The sequence below is a fragment of the Triplophysa dalaica genome, chromosome 24 (genome assembly GCF_015846415.1).
Source record: "Triplophysa dalaica isolate WHDGS20190420 chromosome 24, ASM1584641v1, whole genome shotgun sequence".
NCBI classification, from domain to species: domain Eukaryota; kingdom Metazoa; phylum Chordata; class Actinopteri; order Cypriniformes; family Nemacheilidae; genus Triplophysa; species Triplophysa dalaica.
The window spans coordinates 16,868,556-16,886,205 of NC_079565.1; the positions used below are offsets into that span (position 1 = coordinate 16,868,556).

Sequence of the window (17,650 nt, forward strand, 5' to 3'; positions counted from 1 at the left end):
AACCAATTAACGAAAGAAGAAATAATTAAATGGGCTATTTTTGAAGACCTGAACGAATGAAGGAACGGACTGAAAATCAAATGTATCGTTTAAACAACAGAATCAATTAACCGATTAACGAAAGAAGAAATAATTAAATGGGCTATTTATGAAGACCTGAACGAATGAAGGAACGGACTGACAATCAAATGTATTGTTTAAACAATAGAATAAATTAACCGATTAACGAAAGAAGAAATAATTAAATGGGCTATTTATGAAGACCTGAACGGATGAAGGAACGGACGAGCACGCACACGTTTCACAGAAATGAAGGTCAGCGTGGTCTGGCAGAATCTCCGTCGAAGATGCGTTCTATACTCGTCTGATGAGGCGTCCAAAATATGAACGAAAAAACAATTAAACAAATGAATCAAACATAAAACCAGCAAACGAATAAATGAATATCTAAATAATTATATATATAAATATACCTACATGCATACATACATACATGTATGTGTATTTGGGAACGACGGAACAGCAAACAACCGTATTAAAAAAAAACAGGGTATTAGGAAGTAATCGATCACTCGATTTGGTGCTCGTCTCTTGCGGAATCTGCAGATCTGACGCCAACAAGGTTCGAAATACGGACACAATACAAAATCTCTCTTCTTTTGATACATGATAAGGGGAGAGCGCGAACGCAGTCCCCCACTACCAGAAATTATGCAGTCGAGATTCCCACATTTGGGGAATTCGCAAAAGTCAACCCAACCTGAGTGCAATGGCCGAGCCTCGTCCTGGGTGAACCGCCTTCGTGATCATGGTGTCCCCCCTGCCAGGTAAGTATGATTTGCCCCGTTCGGGCAAGACATCGCTTACTTGCCTCTGCCATGCGCATCAACGCTGACCCCGAGCGAGCGTTCGGCAACTGCAAGTTCCAGTTGATTGCTCTGTAGAACCCGTGGGAAAGCGCACGAAGGCGACGGTCCACAGGCAAACATACACATGAACAGACAAATACATTAAGAATTCAACGCAAACAGTCCACATATGTGCTGAAAGTGTTTCAATTGGATGCTGGACACCTTTTGCATTTAAGCATTTGGCAGACGCCTTTATCCAAAGCGACTTACATTGCTTTATCCTATACATTTACATAGGTATTTACAATTCCCAGGGATCGTACCCAAAACCTGTTAACGCAATGCTCTTACCACTGAGCTACAGGAAGCCCCGTTCTCTCTCTATCACACAACAGCATTTAAGCCAGGCGCAAGCGTCTCTAATAGGAACTACGTTCTTCAACACATAACTATCCGCATACATTTAGGGCTTTAGTGAGTGCGTGCGTGAGACTGTGAGAGAGTGAGAGTGAGAGTGTGAGTGTGAGAGAGTGAGTGAGTGAGTGAGTGAGTGAGTGAGTGAGTGAGTGAGTGAGTGAGTGAGTGAGTGACTGAGTGAGTGAGTGAGTGACTGAGTGAGTGAGTGAGTGACCGAGTGAGTGAGTGAGTGAGTGAGTGAGTGACTGAGTGAGTGAGTGACCGAGTGAGTGAGTGACCGAGTGAGTGACTGAGTGACTGAGTGACTGAGTGAGTGAGTACTTGCCAAAGTATTTTTCTGTATAAGACAGTCACGTGAGAAATAAAACTTTGCGTCTTCTCATCACTACCTTTCAACACAAGCTGCTATCCCCGAAAGGGGAATGCACCGTTCCTGGAGACACTGCAATACCAGGTCGATGCGTGGAGTGGGCGGAGCAAGCCCCGCTTCCAGCTCCGCGTTTCAAAAATCCATTTAATATATGGTCCCCAGATAGGGGACGTATCAGATATTAAACTGATAAGAACAGATACTACACTTGATCTTAGCCAAAAGGCCGAGAAGCGATGCCCACAATGGGTGGGAAAAGGCAGAGCGTGGGGCGGCACCGACTATTGGGCTTGCGGTGCACATGCGCCTCAAAGGTCAGCGTGTGATCGTACGAACACACAATCAAATGTATCGTTTAAACAACAGAATCAATTAACCAATTAACGAAAGAAGAAATAATTAAATGGGCTATTTTTGAAGACCTGAACGAATGAAGGAACGGACTGAAATCAAATGTATCGTTTAAACAACAGAATCAATTAACCGATTAACGAAAGAAGAAATAATTAAATGGGCTATTTATGAAGACCTGAACGAATGAAGGAACGGACTGACAATCAAATGTATTGTTTAAACAATAGAATAAATTAACCGATTAACGAAAGAAGAAATAATTAAATGGGCTATTTATGAAGACCTGAACGGATGAAGGAACGGACGAGCACGCACACGTTTCACAGAAATGAAGGTCAGCGTGGTCTGGCAGAATCTCCGTCGAAGATGCGTTCTATACTCGTCTGATGAGGCGTCCAAAATATGAACGAAAAAACAATTAAACAAATGAATCAAACATAAAACCAGCAAACGAATAAATGAATATCTAAATAATTATATATATAAATATACCTACATGCATACATACATACATGTATGTGTGTTTGGGAACGACGGAACAGCAAACAACCGTATTAAAAAAAAACAGGGTATTAGGAAGTAATCGATCACTCGATTTGGTGCTCGTCTCTTGCGGAATCTGCAGATCTGACGCCAACAAGGTTCGAAATACGGACACAATACAAAATCTCTCTTCTTTTGATACATGATAAGGGGAGAGCGCGAACGCAGTCCCCCACTACCAGAAATTATGCAGTCGAGATTCCCACATTTGGGGAATTCGCAAAAGTCAACCCAACCTGAGTGCAATGGCCGAGCCTCGTCCTGGGTGAACCGCCTTCGTGATCATGGTGTCTCCCCTGCCAGGTAAGTATGATTTGCCCCGTTCGGGCAAGACATCGCTTACTTGCCTCTGCCATGCGCATCAACGCTGACCCCGAGCGAGCGTTCGGCAACTGCAAGTTCCAGTTGATTGCTCTGTAGAACCCGTGGGAAAGCGCACGAAGGCGACGGTCCACAGGCAAACATACACATGAACAGACAAATACATTAAGAATTCAACGCAAACAGTCCACATATGTGCTGAAAGTGTTTCAATTGGATGCTGGACACCTTTTGCATTTAAGCATTTGGCAGACGCCTTTATCCAAAGCGACTTACATTGCTTTATCCTATACATTTACATAGGTATTTGCAATTCCCAGGGATCGTACCCAAAACCTGTTAACGCAATGCTCTTACCACTGAGCTACAGGAAGCCCCGTTCTCTCTCTATCACACAACAGCATTTAAGCCAGGCGCAAGCGTCTCTAATAGGAACTACGTTCTTCAACACATAACTATCCGCATACATTTAGGGCTTTAGTGAGTGCGTGCGTGAGACTGTGAGAGAGTGAGAGTGTGAGTGTGAGAGAGTGAGTGAGTGAGTGAGTGAGTGAGTGAGTGAGTGAGTGAGTGAGTGAGTGAGTGAGTGAGTGAGTGAGTGAGTGAGTGAGTGAGTGAGTGAGTGAGTGAGTGAGTGAGTGACCGAGTGAGTGAGTGAGTGAGTGAGTGAGTGAGTGAGTGAGTGAGTGAGTGAGTGAGTGAGTGACTGAGTGAGTGAGTGAGTGACCGAGTGAGTGAGTGACCGAGTGAGTGACTGAGTGACTGAGTGAGTGAGTACTTGCCAAAGTATTTTTCTGTATAAGACAGTCACGTGAGAAATAAAACTTTGCGTCTTCTCATCACTACCTTTCAACACAAGCTGCTATCCCCGAAAGGGGAATGCACCGTTCCTGGAGACACTGCAATACCAGGTCGATGCGTGGAGTGGGCGGAGCAAGCCCCGCTTCCAGCTCCGCGTTTCAAAAATCCATTTAATATATGGTCCCCAGATAGGGACGTATCAGATATTAAACTGATAAGAACAGATACTACACTTGATCTTAGCCAAAAGGCCGAGAAGCGATGCCCACAATGGGTGGCAAAAGGCAGAGCGTGGGGCGGCACCGACTATTGGGCTTGCGGTGCACATGCGCCTCAAAGGTCAGCGTGTGATCGTACGAACACACAATCAAATGTATCGTTTAAACAACAGAATCAATTAACCAATTAACGAAAGAAGAAATAATTAAATGGGCTATTTTGAAGACCTGAACGAATGAAGGAACGGACTGAAAATCAAATGTATCGTTTAAACAACAGAATCAATTAACCGATTAACGAAAGAAGAAATAATTAAATGGGCTATTTATGAAGACCTGAACGAATGAAGGAACGGACTGACAATCAAATGTATTGTTTAAACAATAGAATAAATTAACCGATTAACGAAAGAAGAAATAATTAAATGGGCTATTTATGAAGACCTGAACGGATGAAGGAACGGACGAGCACGCACACGTTTCACAGAAATGAAGGTCAGCGTGGTCTGGCAGAATCTCCGTCGAAGATGCGTTCTATACTCGTCTGATGAGGCGTCCAAAATATGAACGAAAAAACAATTAAACAAATGAATCAAACATAAAACCAGCAAACGAATAAATGAATATCTAAATAATTATATATATAAATATACCTACATGCATACATACATACATGTATGTGTGTTTGGGAACGACGGAACAGCAAACAACCGTATTAAAAAAAAACAGGGTATTAGGAAGTAATCGATCACTCGATTTGGTGCTCGTCTCTTGCGGAATCTGCAGATCTGACGCCAACAAGGTTCGAAATACGGACACAATACAAAATCTCTCTTCTTTTGATACATGATAAGGGGAGAGCGCGAACGCAGTCCCCCACTACCAGAAATTATGCAGTCGAGATTCCCACATTTGGGGAATTCGCAAAAGTCAACCCAACCTGAGTGCAATGGCCGAGCCTCGTCCTGGGTGAACCGCCTTCGTGATCATGGTGTCTCCCCTGCCAGGTAAGTATGATTTGCCCCGTTCGGGCAAGACATCGCTTACTTGCCTCTGCCATGCGCATCAACGCTGACCCCGAGCGAGCGTTCGGCAACTGCAAGTTCCAGTTGATTGCTCTGTAGAACCCGTGGGAAAGCGCACGAAGGCGACGGTCCACAGGCAAACATACACATGAACAGACAAATACATTAAGAATTCAACGCAAACAGTCCACATATGTGCTGAAAGTGTTTCAATTGGATGCTGGACACCTTTTGCATTTAAGCATTTGGCAGACGCCTTTATCCAAAGCGACTTACATTGCTTTATCCTATACATTTACATAGGTATTTGCAATTCCAGGGATCGTACCCAAAACCTGTTAACGCAATGCTCTTACCACTGAGCTACAGGAAGCCCCGTTCTCTCTCTATCACACAACAGCATTTAAGCCAGGCGCAAGCGTCTCTAATAGGAACTACGTTCTTCAACACATAACTATCCGCATACATTTAGGGCTTTAGTGAGTGCGTGCGTGAGACTGTGAGAGAGTGAGAGTGTGAGTGTGAGAGAGTGAGTGAGTGAGTGAGTGAGTGAGTGAGTGAGTGAGTGAGTGAGTGAGTGAGTGAGTGAGTGAGTGACCGAGTGAGTGAGTGAGTGAGTGAGTGAGTGAGTGAGTGAGTGAGTGAGTGAGTGAGTGAGTGACTGAGTGAGTGAGTGAGTGACCGAGTGAGTGAGTGACCGAGTGAGTGACTGAGTGACTGAGTGAGTGAGTACTTGCCAAAGTATTTTTCTGTATAAGACAGTCACGTGAGAAATAAAACTTTGCGTCTTCTCATCACTACCTTTCAACACAAGCTGCTATCCCCGAAAGGGGAATGCACCGTTCCTGGAGACACTGCAATACCAGGTCGATGCGTGGAGTGGGCGGAGCAAGCCCCGCTTCCAGCTCCGCGTTTCAAAAATCCATTTAATATATGGTCCCCAGATAGGGGACGTATCAGATATTAAACTGATAAGAACAGATACTACACTTGATCTTAGCCAAAAGGCCGAGAAGCGATGCCCACAATGGGTGGCAAAAGGCAGAGCGTGGGGCGGCACCGACTATTGGGCTTGCGGTGCACATGCGACTCAAAGGTCAGCGTGTGATCGTACGAACACACAATCAAATGTATCGTTTAAACAACAGAATCAATTAACCAATTAACGAAAGAAGAAATAATTAAATGGGCTATTTTTGAAGACCTGAACGAATGAAGGAACGGACTGAAAATCAAATGTATCGTTTAAACAACAGAATCAATTAACCGATTAACGAAAGAAGAAATAATTAAATGGGCTATTTATGAAGACCTGAACGAATGAAGGAACGGACTGACAATCAAATGTATTGTTTAAACAATAGAATAAATTAACCGATTAACGAAAGAAGAAATAATTAAATGGGCTATTTATGAAGACCTGAACGGATGAAGGAACGGACGAGCACGCACACGTTTCACAGAAATGAAGGTCAGCGTGGTCTGGCAGAATCTCCGTCGAAGATGCGTTCTATACTCGTCTGATGAGGCGTCCAAAATATGAACGAAAAAACAATTAAACAAATGAATCAAACATAAAACCAGCAAACGAATAAATGAATATCTAAATAATTATATATATAAATATACCTACATGCATACATACATACATGTATGTGTATTTGGGAACGACGGAACAGCAAACAACCGTATTAAAAAAAAACAGGGTATTAGGAAGTAATCGATCACTCGATTTGGTGCTCGTCTCTTGCGGAATCTGCAGATCTGACGCCAACAAGGTTCGAAATACGGACACAATACAAAATCTCTCTTCTTTTGATACATGATAAGGGGAGAGCGCGAACGCAGTCCCCCACTACCAGAAATTATGCAGTCGAGATTCCCACATTTGGGGAATTCGCAAAAGTCAACCCAACCTGAGTGCAATGGCCGAGCCTCGTCCTGGGTGAACCGCCTTCGTGATCATGGTGTCCCCCCTGCCAGGTAAGTATGATTTGCCCCGTTCGGGCAAGACATCGCTTACTTGCCTCTGCCATGCGCATCAACGCTGACCCCGAGCGAGCGTTCGGCAACTGCAAGTTCCAGTTGATTGCTCTGTAGAACCCGTGGGAAAGCGCACGAAGGCGACGGTCCACAGGCAAACATACACATGAACAGACAAATACATTAAGAATTCAACGCAAACAGTCCACATATGTGCTGAAAGTGTTTCAATTGGATGCTGGACACCTTTTGCATTTAAGCATTTGGCAGACGCCTTTATCCAAAGCGACTTACATTGCTTTATCCTATACATTTACATAGGTATTTACAATTCCCAGGGATCGTACCCAAAACCTGTTAACGCAATGCTCTTACCACTGAGCTACAGGAAGCCCCGTTCTCTCTCTATCACACAACAGCATTTAAGCCAGGCGCAAGCGTCTCTAATAGGAACTACGTTCTTCAACACATAACTATCCGCATACATTTAGGGCTTTAGTGAGTGCGTGCGTGAGACTGTGAGAGAGTGAGAGTGTGAGTGTGAGAGAGTGAGTGAGTGAGTGAGTGAGTGAGTGAGTGAGTGAGTGAGTGAGTGAGTGAGTGACCGAGTGAGTGAGTGAGTGAGTGAGTGAGTGAGTGAGTGAGTGAGTGAGTGACTGAGTGAGTGAGTGAGTGACCGAGTGAGTGAGTGACCGAGTGAGTGACTGAGTGACTGAGTGAGTGAGTACTTGCCAAAGTATTTTTCTGTATAAGACAGTCACGTGAGAAATAAAACTTTGCGTCTTCTCATCACTACCTTTCAACACAAGCTGCTATCCCCGAAAGGGGAATGCACCGTTCCTGGAGACACTGCAATACCAGGTCGATGCGTGGAGTGGGCGGAGCAAGCCCCGCTTCCAGCTCCGCGTTTCAAAAATCCATTTAATATATGGTCCCCAGATAGGGGACGTATCAGATATTAAACTGATAAGAACAGATACTACACTTGATCTTAGCCAAAAGGCCGAGAAGCGATGCCCACAATGGGTGGCAAAAGGCAGAGCGTGGGGCGGCACCGACTATTGGGCTTGCGGTGCACATGCGCCTCAAAGGTCAGCGTGTGATCGTACGAACACACAATCAAATGTATCGTTTAAACAACAGAATCAATTAACCAATTAACGAAAGAAGAAATAATTAAATGGGCTATTTTTGAAGACCTGAACGAATGAAGGAACGGACTGAAAATCAAATGTATCGTTTAAACAACAGAATCAATTAACCGATTAACGAAAGAAGAAATAATTAAATGGGCTATTTATGAAGACCTGAACGAATGAAGGAACGGACTGACAATCAAATGTATTGTTTAAACAATAGAATAAATTAACCGATTAACGAAAGAAGAAATAATTAAATGGGCTATTTATGAAGACCTGAACGGATGAAGGAACGGACGAGCACGCACACGTTTCACAGAAATGAAGGTCAGCGTGGTCTGGCAGAATCTCCGTCGAAGATGCGTTCTATACTCGTCTGATGAGGCGTCCAAAATATGAACGAAAAAACAATTAAACAAATGAATCAAACATAAAACCAGCAAACGAATAAATGAATATCTAAATAATTATATATATAAATATACCTACATGCATACATACATACATGTATGTGTGTTTGGGAACGACGGAACAGCAAACAACCGTATTAAAAAAAAACAGGGTATTAGGAAGTAATCGATCACTCGATTTGGTGCTCGTCTCTTGCGGAATCTGCAGATCTGACGCCAACAAGGTTCGAAATACGGACACAATACAAAATCTCTCTTCTTTTGATACATGATAAGGGGAGAGCGCGAACGCAGTCCCCCACTACCAGAAATTATGCAGTCGAGATTCCCACATTTGGGGAATTCGCAAAAGTCAACCCAACCTGAGTGCAATGGCCGAGCCTCGTCCTGGGTGAACCGCCTTCGTGATCATGGTGTCTCCCCTGCCAGGTAAGTATGATTTGCCCCGTTCGGGCAAGACATCGCTTACTTGCCTCTGCCATGCGCATCAACGCTGACCCCGAGCGAGCGTTCGGCAACTGCAAGTTCCAGTTGATTGCTCTGTAGAACCCGTGGGAAAGCGCACGAAGGCGACGGTCCACAGGCAAACATACACATGAACAGACAAATACATTAAGAATTCAACGCAAACAGTCCACATATGTGCTGAAAGTGTTTCAATTGGATGCTGGACACCTTTTGCATTTAAGCATTTGGCAGACGCCTTTATCCAAAGCGACTTACATTGCTTTATCCTATACATTTACATAGGTATTTGCAATTCCCAGGGATCGTACCCAAAACCTGTTAACGCAATGCTCTTACCACTGAGCTACAGGAAGCCCCGTTCTCTCTCTATCACACAACAGCATTTAAGCCAGGCGCAAGCGTCTCTAATAGGAACTACGTTCTTCAACACATAACTATCCGCATACATTTAGGGCTTTAGTGAGTGCGTGCGTGAGACTGTGAGAGAGTGAGAGTGTGAGTGTGAGAGAGTGAGTGAGTGAGTGAGTGAGTGAGTGAGTGAGTGAGTGAGTGAGTGAGTGAGTGAGTGACCGAGTGAGTGAGTGAGTGACCGAGTGAGTGAGTGAGTGAGTGAGTGAGTGAGTGAGTGAGTGACTGAGTGAGTGAGTGAGTGAGTGACCGAGTGAGTGACTGAGTGACTGAGTGACTGAGTGAGTGAGTGAGTGAGTGAGTGACTGAGTGAGTGAGTGACCGAGTGAGTGAGTGAGTGACCGAGTGAGTGAGTGAGTGAGTGAGTGAGTGAGTGAGTGACTGAGTGAGTGAGTGAGTGAGTGACCGAGTGAGTGACTGAGTGACTGAGTGAGTGAGTGAGTGAGTGAGTGAGTGAGTGAGTGAGTGACTGAGTGAGTGAGTGAGTGAGTGACCGAGTGAGTGACTGAGTGACTGAGTGACTGAGTGAGTGAGTACTTGCCAAAGTATTTTTCTGTATAAGACAGTCACGTGAGAAATAAAACTTTGCGTCTTCTCATCACTACCTTTCAACACAAGCTGCTATCCCCGAAAGGGGAATGCACCGTTCCTGGAGACACTGCAATACCAGGTCGATGCGTGGAGTGGGCGGAGCAAGCCCCGCTTCCAGCTCCGCGTTTCAAAAATCCATTTAATATATGGTCCCCAGATAGGGGACGTATCAGATATTAAACTGATAAGAACAGATACTACACTTGATCTTAGCCAAAAGGCCGAGAAGCGATGCCCACAATGGGTGGCAAAAGGCAGAGCGTGGGGCGGCACCGACTATTGGGCTTGCGGTGCACATGCGACTCAAAGGTCAGCGTGTGATCGTACGAACACACAATCAAATGTATCGTTTAAACAACAGAATCAATTAACCAATTAACGAAAGAAGAAATAATTAAATGGGCTATTTTTGAAGACCTGAACGAATGAAGGAACGGACTGAAAATCAAATGTATCGTTTAAACAACAGAATCAATTAACCGATTAACGAAAGAAGAAATAATTAAATGGGCTATTTATGAAGACCTGAACGAATGAAGGAACGGACTGACAATCAAATGTATTGTTTAAACAATAGAATAAATTAACCGATTAACGAAAGAAGAAATAATTAAATGGGCTATTTATGAAGACCTGAACGGATGAAGGAACGGACGAGCACGCACACGTTTCACAGAAATGAAGGTCAGCGTGGTCTGGCAGAATCTCCGTCGAAGATGCGTTCTATACTCGTCTGATGAGGCGTCCAAAATATGAACGAAAAAACAATTAAACAAATGAATCAAACATAAAACCAGCAAACGAATAAATGAATATCTAAATAATTATATATATAAATATACCTACATGCATACATACATACATGTATGTGTATTTGGGAACGACGGAACAGCAAACAACCGTATTAAAAAAAAACAGGGTATTAGGAAGTAATCGATCACTCGATTTGGTGCTCGTCTCTTGCGGAATCTGCAGATCTGACGCCAACAAGGTTCGAAATACGGACACAATACAAAATCTCTCTTCTTTTGATACATGATAAGGGGAGAGCGCGAACGCAGTCCCCCACTACCAGAAATTATGCAGTCGAGATTCCCACATTTGGGGAATTCGCAAAAGTCAACCCAACCTGAGTGCAATGGCCGAGCCTCGTCCTGGGTGAACCGCCTTCGTGATCATGGTGTCCCCCCTGCCAGGTAAGTATGATTTGCCCCGTTCGGGCAAGACATCGCTTACTTGCCTCTGCCATGCGCATCAACGCTGACCCCGAGCGAGCGTTCGGCAACTGCAAGTTCCAGTTGATTGCTCTGTAGAACCCGTGGGAAAGCGCACGAAGGCGACGGTCCACAGGCAAACATACACATGAACAGACAAATACATTAAGAATTCAACGCAAACAGTCCACATATGTGCTGAAAGTGTTTCAATTGGATGCTGGACACCTTTTGCATTTAAGCATTTGGCAGACGCCTTTATCCAAAGCGACTTACATTGCTTTATCCTATACATTTACATAGGTATTTACAATTCCCAGGGATCGTACCCAAAACCTGTTAACGCAATGCTCTTACCACTGAGCTACAGGAAGCCCCGTTCTCTCTCTATCACACAACAGCATTTAAGCCAGGCGCAAGCGTCTCTAATAGGAACTACGTTCTTCAACACATAACTATCCGCATACATTTAGGGCTTTAGTGAGTGCGTGCGTGAGACTGTGAGAGAGTGAGAGTGAGAGTGTGAGTGTGAGAGAGTGAGTGAGTGAGTGAGTGAGTGAGTGAGTGAGTGAGTGAGTGAGTGAGTGAGTGAGTGAGTGAGTGAGTGACTGAGTGAGTGAGTGAGTGAGTGACTGAGTGAGTGAGTGAGTGACCGAGTGAGTGAGTGAGTGAGTGAGTGACTGAGTGAGTGAGTGAGTGACCGAGTGAGTGAGTGACCGAGTGAGTGACTGAGTGACTGAGTGACTGAGTGAGTGAGTACTTGCCAAAGTATTTTTCTGTATAAGACAGTCACGTGAGAAATAAAACTTTGCGTCTTCTCATCACTACCTTTCAACACAAGCTGCTATCCCCGAAAGGGGACTGCACCGTTCCTGGAGACACTGCAATACCAGGTCGATGCGTGGAGTGGGCGGAGCAAGCCCCGCTTCCAGCTCCGCGTTTCAAAAATCCATTTAATATATGGTCCCCAGATAGGGGACGTATCAGATATTAAACTGATAAGAACAGATACTACACTTGATCTTAGCCAAAAGGCCGAGAAGCGATGCCCACAATGGGTGGCAAAAGGCAGAGCGTGGGGCGGCACCGACTATTGGGCTTGCGGTGCACATGCGCCTCAAAGGTCAGCGTGTGATCGTACGAACACACAATCAAATGTATCGTTTAAACAACAGAATCAATTAACCAATTAACGAAAGAAGAAATAATTAAATGGGCTATTTTTGAAGACCTGAACGAATGAAGGAACGGACTGAAAATCAAATGTATCGTTTAAACAACAGAATCAATTAACCGATTAACGAAAGAAGAAATAATTAAATGGGCTATTTATGAAGACCTGAACGAATGAAGGAACGGACTGACAATCAAATGTATTGTTTAAACAATAGAATAAATTAACCGATTAACGAAAGAAGAAATAATTAAATGGGCTATTTATGAAGACCTGAACGGATGAAGGAACGGACGAGCACGCACACGTTTCACAGAAATGAAGGTCAGCGTGGTCTGGCAGAATCTCCGTCGAAGATGCGTTCTATACTCGTCTGATGAGGCGTCCAAAATATGAACGAAAAAACAATTAAACAAATGAATCAAACATAAAACCAGCAAACGAATAAATGAATATCTAAATAATTATATATATAAATATACCTACATGCATACATACATACATGTATGTGTGTTTGGGAACGACGGAACAGCAAACAACCGTATTAAAAAAAAACAGGGTATTAGGAAGTAATCGATCACTCGATTTGGTGCTCGTCTCTTGCGGAATCTGCAGATCTGACGCCAACAAGGTTCGAAATACGGACACAATACAAAATCTCTCTTCTTTTGATACATGATAAGGGGAGAGCGCGAACGCAGTCCCCCACTACCAGAAATTATGCAGTCGAGATTCCCACATTTGGGGAATTCGCAAAAGTCAACCCAACCTGAGTGCAATGGCCGAGCCTCGTCCTGGGTGAACCGCCTTCGTGATCATGGTGTCTCCCCTGCCAGGTAAGTATGATTTGCCCCGTTCGGGCAAGACATCGCTTACTTGCCTCTGCCATGCGCATCAACGCTGACCCCGAGCGAGCGTTCGGCAACTGCAAGTTCCAGTTGATTGCTCTGTAGAACCCGTGGGAAAGCGCACGAAGGCGACGGTCCACAGGCAAACATACACATGAACAGACAAATACATTAAGAATTCAACGCAAACAGTCCACATATGTGCTGAAAGTGTTTCAATTGGATGCTGGACACCTTTTGCATTTAAGCATTTGGCAGACGCCTTTATCCAAAGCGACTTACATTGCTTTATCCTATACATTTACATAGGTATTTGCAATTCCCAGGGATCGTACCCAAAACCTGTTAACGCAATGCTCTTACCACTGAGCTACAGGAAGCCCCGTTCTCTCTCTATCACACAACAGCATTTAAGCCAGGCGCAAGCGTCTCTAATAGGAACTACGTTCTTCAACACATAACTATCCGCATACATTTAGGGCTTTAGTGAGTGCGTGCGTGAGACTGTGAGAGAGTGAGAGTGTGAGTGTGAGAGAGTGAGTGAGTGAGTGAGTGAGTGAGTGAGTGAGTGAGTGAGTGAGTGACCGAGTGACCGAGTGAGTGAGTGAGTGACCGAGTGAGTGAGTGAGTGAGTGAGTGAGTGAGTGAGTGACTGAGTGAGTGAGTGAGTGAGTGACCGAGTGAGTGACTGAGTGACTGAGTGACTGAGTGAGTGAGTGAGTGAGTGAGTGACTGAGTGAGTGAGTGACCGAGTGAGTGAGTGAGTGACCGAGTGAGTGAGTGAGTGAGTGAGTGAGTGAGTGAGTGACTGAGTGAGTGAGTGAGTGAGTGACCGAGTGAGTGACTGAGTGACTGAGTGAGTGAGTGAGTGAGTGAGTGAGTGAGTGAGTGACTGAGTGAGTGAGTGAGTGAGTGAGTGAGTGACCGAGTGAGTGACTGAGTGACTGAGTGACTGAGTGAGTGAGTACTTGCCAAAGTATTTTTCTGTATAAGACAGTCACGTGAGAAATAAAACTTTGCGTCTTCTCATCACTACCTTTCAACACAAGCTGCTATCCCCGAAAGGGGAATGCACCGTTCCTGGAGACACTGCAATACCAGGTCGATGCGTGGAGTGGGCGGAGCAAGCCCCGCTTCCAGCTCCGCGTTTCAAAAATCCATTTAATATATGGTCCCCAGATAGGGGACGTATCAGATATTAAACTGATAAGAACAGATACTACACTTGATCTTAGCCAAAAGGCCGAGAAGCGATGCCCACAATGGGTGGCAAAAGGCAGAGCGTGGGGCGGCACCGACTATTGGGCTTGCGGTGCACATGCGACTCAAAGGTCAGCGTGTGATCGTACGAACACACAATCAAATGTATCGTTTAAACAACAGAATCAATTAACCAATTAACGAAAGAAGAAATAATTAAATGGGCTATTTTTGAAGACCTGAACGAATGAAGGAACGGACTGAAAATCAAATGTATCGTTTAAACAACAGAATCAATTAACCGATTAACGAAAGAAGAAATAATTAAATGGGCTATTTATGAAGACCTGAACGAATGAAGGAACGGACTGACAATCAAATGTATTGTTTAAACAATAGAATAAATTAACCGATTAACGAAAGAAGAAATAATTAAATGGGCTATTTATGAAGACCTGAACGGATGAAGGAACGGACGAGCACGCACACGTTTCACAGAAATGAAGGTCAGCGTGGTCTGGCAGAATCTCCGTCGAAGATGCGTTCTATACTCGTCTGATGAGGCGTCCAAAATATGAACGAAAAAACAATTAAACAAATGAATCAAACATAAAACCAGCAAACGAATAAATGAATATCTAAATAATTATATATATAAATATACCTACATGCATACATACATACATGTATGTGTATTTGGGAACGACGGAACAGCAAACAACCGTATTAAAAAAAAACAGGGTATTAGGAAGTAATCGATCACTCGATTTGGTGCTCGTCTCTTGCGGAATCTGCAGATCTGACGCCAACAAGGTTCGAAATACGGACACAATACAAAATCTCTCTTCTTTTGATACATGATAAGGGGAGAGCGCGAACGCAGTCCCCCACTACCAGAAATTATGCAGTCGAGATTCCCACATTTGGGGAATTCGCAAAAGTCAACCCAACCTGAGTGCAATGGCCGAGCCTCGTCCTGGGTGAACCGCCTTCGTGATCATGGTGTCCCCCCTGCCAGGTAAGTATGATTTGCCCCGTTCGGGCAAGACATCGCTTACTTGCCTCTGCCATGCGCATCAACGCTGACCCCGAGCGAGCGTTCGGCAACTGCAAGTTCCAGTTGATTGCTCTGTAGAACCCGTGGGAAAGCGCACGAAGGCGACGGTCCACAGGCAAACATACACATGAACAGACAAATACATTAAGAATTCAACGCAAACAGTCCACATATGTGCTGAAAGTGTTTCAATTGGATGCTGGACACCTTTTGCATTTAAGCATTTGGCAGACGCCTTTATCCAAAGCGACTTACATTGCTTTATCCTATACATTTACATAGGTATTTACAATTCCCAGGGATCGTACCCAAAACCTGTTAACGCAATGCTCTTACCACTGAGCTACAGGAAGCCCCGTTCTCTCTCTATCACACAACAGCATTTAAGCCAGGCGCAAGCGTCTCTAATAGGAACTACGTTCTTCAACACATAACTATCCGCATACATTTAGGGCTTTAGTGAGTGCGTGCGTGAGACTGTGAGAGAGTGAGAGTGTGAGTGTGAGAGAGTGAGTGAGTGAGTGAGTGAGTGAGTGAGTGAGTGAGTGAGTGAGTGAGTGAGTGAGTGAGTGAGTGAGTGAGTGAGTGAGTGAGTGAGTGAGTGAGTGAGTGAGTGACTGAGTGAGTGAGTGAGTGAGTGACTGAGTGAGTGAGTGAGTGACCGAGTGAGTGAGTGAGTGAGTGAGTGACTGAGTGAGTGAGTGAGTGACCGAGTGAGTGAGTGACCGAGTGAGTGACTGAGTGACTGAGTGACTGAGTGAGTGAGTACTTGCCAAAGTATTTTTCTGTATAAGACAGTCACGTGAGAAATAAAACTTTGCGTCTTCTCATCACTACCTTTCAACACAAGCTGCTATCCCCGAAAGGGGAATGCACCGTTCCTGGAGACACTGCAATACCAGGTCGATGCGTGGAGTGGGCGGAGCAAGCCCCGCTTCCAGCTCCGCGTTTCAAAAATCCATTTAATATATGGTCCCCAGATAGGGGACGTATCAGATATTAAACTGATAAGAACAGATACTACACTTGATCTTAGCCAAAAGGCCGAGAAGCGATGCCCACAATGGGTGGCAAAAGGCAGAGCGTGGGGCGGCACCGACTATTGGGCTTGCGGTGCACATGCGCCTCAAAGGTCAGCGTGTGATCGTACGAACACACAATCAAATGTATCGTTTAAACAACAGAATCAATTAACCAATTAACGAAAGAAGAAATAATTAAATGGGCTATTTTTGAAGACCTGAACGAATGAAGGAACGGACTGAAAATCAAATGTATCGTTTAAACAACAGAATCAATTAACCGATTAACGAAAGAAGAAATAATTAAATGGGCTATTTATGAAGACCTGAACGAATGAAGGAACGGACTGACAATCAAATGTATTGTTTAAACAATAGAATAAATTAACCGATTAACGAAAGAAGAAATAATTAAATGGGCTATTTATGAAGACCTGAACGGATGAAGGAACGGACGAGCACGCACACGTTTCACAGAAATGAAGGTCAGCGTGGTCTGGCAGAATCTCCGTCGAAGATGCGTTCTATACTCGTCTGATGAGGCGTCCAAAATATGAACGAAAAAACAATTAAACAAATGAATCAAACATAAAACCAGCAAACGAATAAATGAATATCTAAATAATTATATATATAAATATACCTACATGCATACATACATACATGTATGTGTGTTTGGGAACGACGGAACAGCAAACAACCGTATTAAAAAAAAACAGGGTATTAGGAAGTAATCGATCACTCGATTTGGTGCTCGTCTCTTGCGGAATCTGCAGATCTGACGCCAACAAGGTTCGAAATACGGACACAATACAAAATCTCTCTTCTTTTGATACATGATAAGGGGAGAGCGCGAACGCAGTCCCCCACTACCAGAAATTATGCAGTCGAGATTCCCACATTTGGGGAATTCGCAAAAGTCAACCCAACCTGAGTGCAATGGCCGAGCCTCGTCCTGGGTGAACCGCCTTCGTGATCATGGTGTCTCCCCTGCCAGGTAAGTATGATTTGCCCCGTTCGGGCAAGACATCGCTTACTTGCCTCTGCCATGCGCATCAACGCTGACCCCGAGCGAGCGTTCGGGGTGCTGGAGTTCGTCTGAGAAACCGGCGGTTTCCGGTTCCTGATTGCATCGCTGCCGGCGGCTAGTTTGTATCCTCTGACACTTGCTTCACCTCACATTTGTTCTTGGTCTTATTATTAGTGTATTTTACTATCGTTACATATCACTGTCGT

At 44.4% G+C, this 17,650-nt stretch overlaps 17 non-coding genes across 17 annotated transcripts; all 17 read right to left on the reverse strand.

The window, feature by feature from the left end:
* Window positions 1-671: 671 nt before the first annotated feature.
* On the reverse strand, window positions 672-835 carry LOC130414992 (U1 spliceosomal RNA). Its single transcript, XR_008905769.1, has one exon. It is a non-coding gene; the product is annotated as a U1 spliceosomal RNA (small nuclear RNA).
* Window positions 836-1,685: 850 nt separating this feature from the next.
* On the reverse strand, window positions 1,686-1,876 carry LOC130415066 (U2 spliceosomal RNA). The gene has a single exon (XR_008905840.1). It is a non-coding gene; the product is annotated as a U2 spliceosomal RNA (small nuclear RNA).
* An 806-nt stretch (window positions 1,877-2,682) lies between these two features.
* LOC130414979 (U1 spliceosomal RNA) lies at window positions 2,683-2,846 on the reverse strand. Its single transcript, XR_008905756.1, has one exon. It is a non-coding gene; the product is annotated as a U1 spliceosomal RNA (small nuclear RNA).
* An 884-nt stretch (window positions 2,847-3,730) lies between these two features.
* LOC130415084 (U2 spliceosomal RNA) lies at window positions 3,731-3,920 on the reverse strand. Its single transcript, XR_008905858.1, has one exon. It is a non-coding gene; the product is annotated as a U2 spliceosomal RNA (small nuclear RNA).
* An 806-nt stretch (window positions 3,921-4,726) lies between these two features.
* Window positions 4,727-4,890, reverse strand: LOC130414980 (U1 spliceosomal RNA). Its single transcript, XR_008905757.1, has one exon. It is a non-coding gene; the product is annotated as a U1 spliceosomal RNA (small nuclear RNA).
* An 839-nt stretch (window positions 4,891-5,729) lies between these two features.
* Window positions 5,730-5,920, reverse strand: LOC130415067 (U2 spliceosomal RNA). The gene has a single exon (XR_008905841.1). It is a non-coding gene; the product is annotated as a U2 spliceosomal RNA (small nuclear RNA).
* Window positions 5,921-6,727: 807 nt separating this feature from the next.
* LOC130414993 (U1 spliceosomal RNA) lies at window positions 6,728-6,891 on the reverse strand. The gene has a single exon (XR_008905770.1). It is a non-coding gene; the product is annotated as a U1 spliceosomal RNA (small nuclear RNA).
* An 816-nt stretch (window positions 6,892-7,707) lies between these two features.
* LOC130415068 (U2 spliceosomal RNA) lies at window positions 7,708-7,898 on the reverse strand. Its single transcript, XR_008905842.1, has one exon. It is a non-coding gene; the product is annotated as a U2 spliceosomal RNA (small nuclear RNA).
* An 807-nt stretch (window positions 7,899-8,705) lies between these two features.
* On the reverse strand, window positions 8,706-8,869 carry LOC130414981 (U1 spliceosomal RNA). The gene has a single exon (XR_008905758.1). It is a non-coding gene; the product is annotated as a U1 spliceosomal RNA (small nuclear RNA).
* Window positions 8,870-9,941: 1,072 nt separating this feature from the next.
* Window positions 9,942-10,132, reverse strand: LOC130415070 (U2 spliceosomal RNA). The gene has a single exon (XR_008905844.1). It is a non-coding gene; the product is annotated as a U2 spliceosomal RNA (small nuclear RNA).
* Window positions 10,133-10,939: 807 nt separating this feature from the next.
* On the reverse strand, window positions 10,940-11,103 carry LOC130414994 (U1 spliceosomal RNA). Its single transcript, XR_008905771.1, has one exon. It is a non-coding gene; the product is annotated as a U1 spliceosomal RNA (small nuclear RNA).
* An 866-nt stretch (window positions 11,104-11,969) lies between these two features.
* LOC130415079 (U2 spliceosomal RNA) lies at window positions 11,970-12,160 on the reverse strand. Its single transcript, XR_008905853.1, has one exon. It is a non-coding gene; the product is annotated as a U2 spliceosomal RNA (small nuclear RNA).
* Window positions 12,161-12,967: 807 nt separating this feature from the next.
* Window positions 12,968-13,131, reverse strand: LOC130414982 (U1 spliceosomal RNA). Its single transcript, XR_008905759.1, has one exon. It is a non-coding gene; the product is annotated as a U1 spliceosomal RNA (small nuclear RNA).
* Window positions 13,132-14,199: 1,068 nt separating this feature from the next.
* On the reverse strand, window positions 14,200-14,390 carry LOC130415071 (U2 spliceosomal RNA). The gene has a single exon (XR_008905845.1). It is a non-coding gene; the product is annotated as a U2 spliceosomal RNA (small nuclear RNA).
* Window positions 14,391-15,197: 807 nt separating this feature from the next.
* On the reverse strand, window positions 15,198-15,361 carry LOC130414995 (U1 spliceosomal RNA). Its single transcript, XR_008905772.1, has one exon. It is a non-coding gene; the product is annotated as a U1 spliceosomal RNA (small nuclear RNA).
* Window positions 15,362-16,257: 896 nt separating this feature from the next.
* LOC130415072 (U2 spliceosomal RNA) lies at window positions 16,258-16,448 on the reverse strand. The gene has a single exon (XR_008905846.1). It is a non-coding gene; the product is annotated as a U2 spliceosomal RNA (small nuclear RNA).
* Window positions 16,449-17,255: 807 nt separating this feature from the next.
* Window positions 17,256-17,419, reverse strand: LOC130414983 (U1 spliceosomal RNA). The gene has a single exon (XR_008905760.1). It is a non-coding gene; the product is annotated as a U1 spliceosomal RNA (small nuclear RNA).
* Window positions 17,420-17,650: the final 231 nt, after the last annotated feature.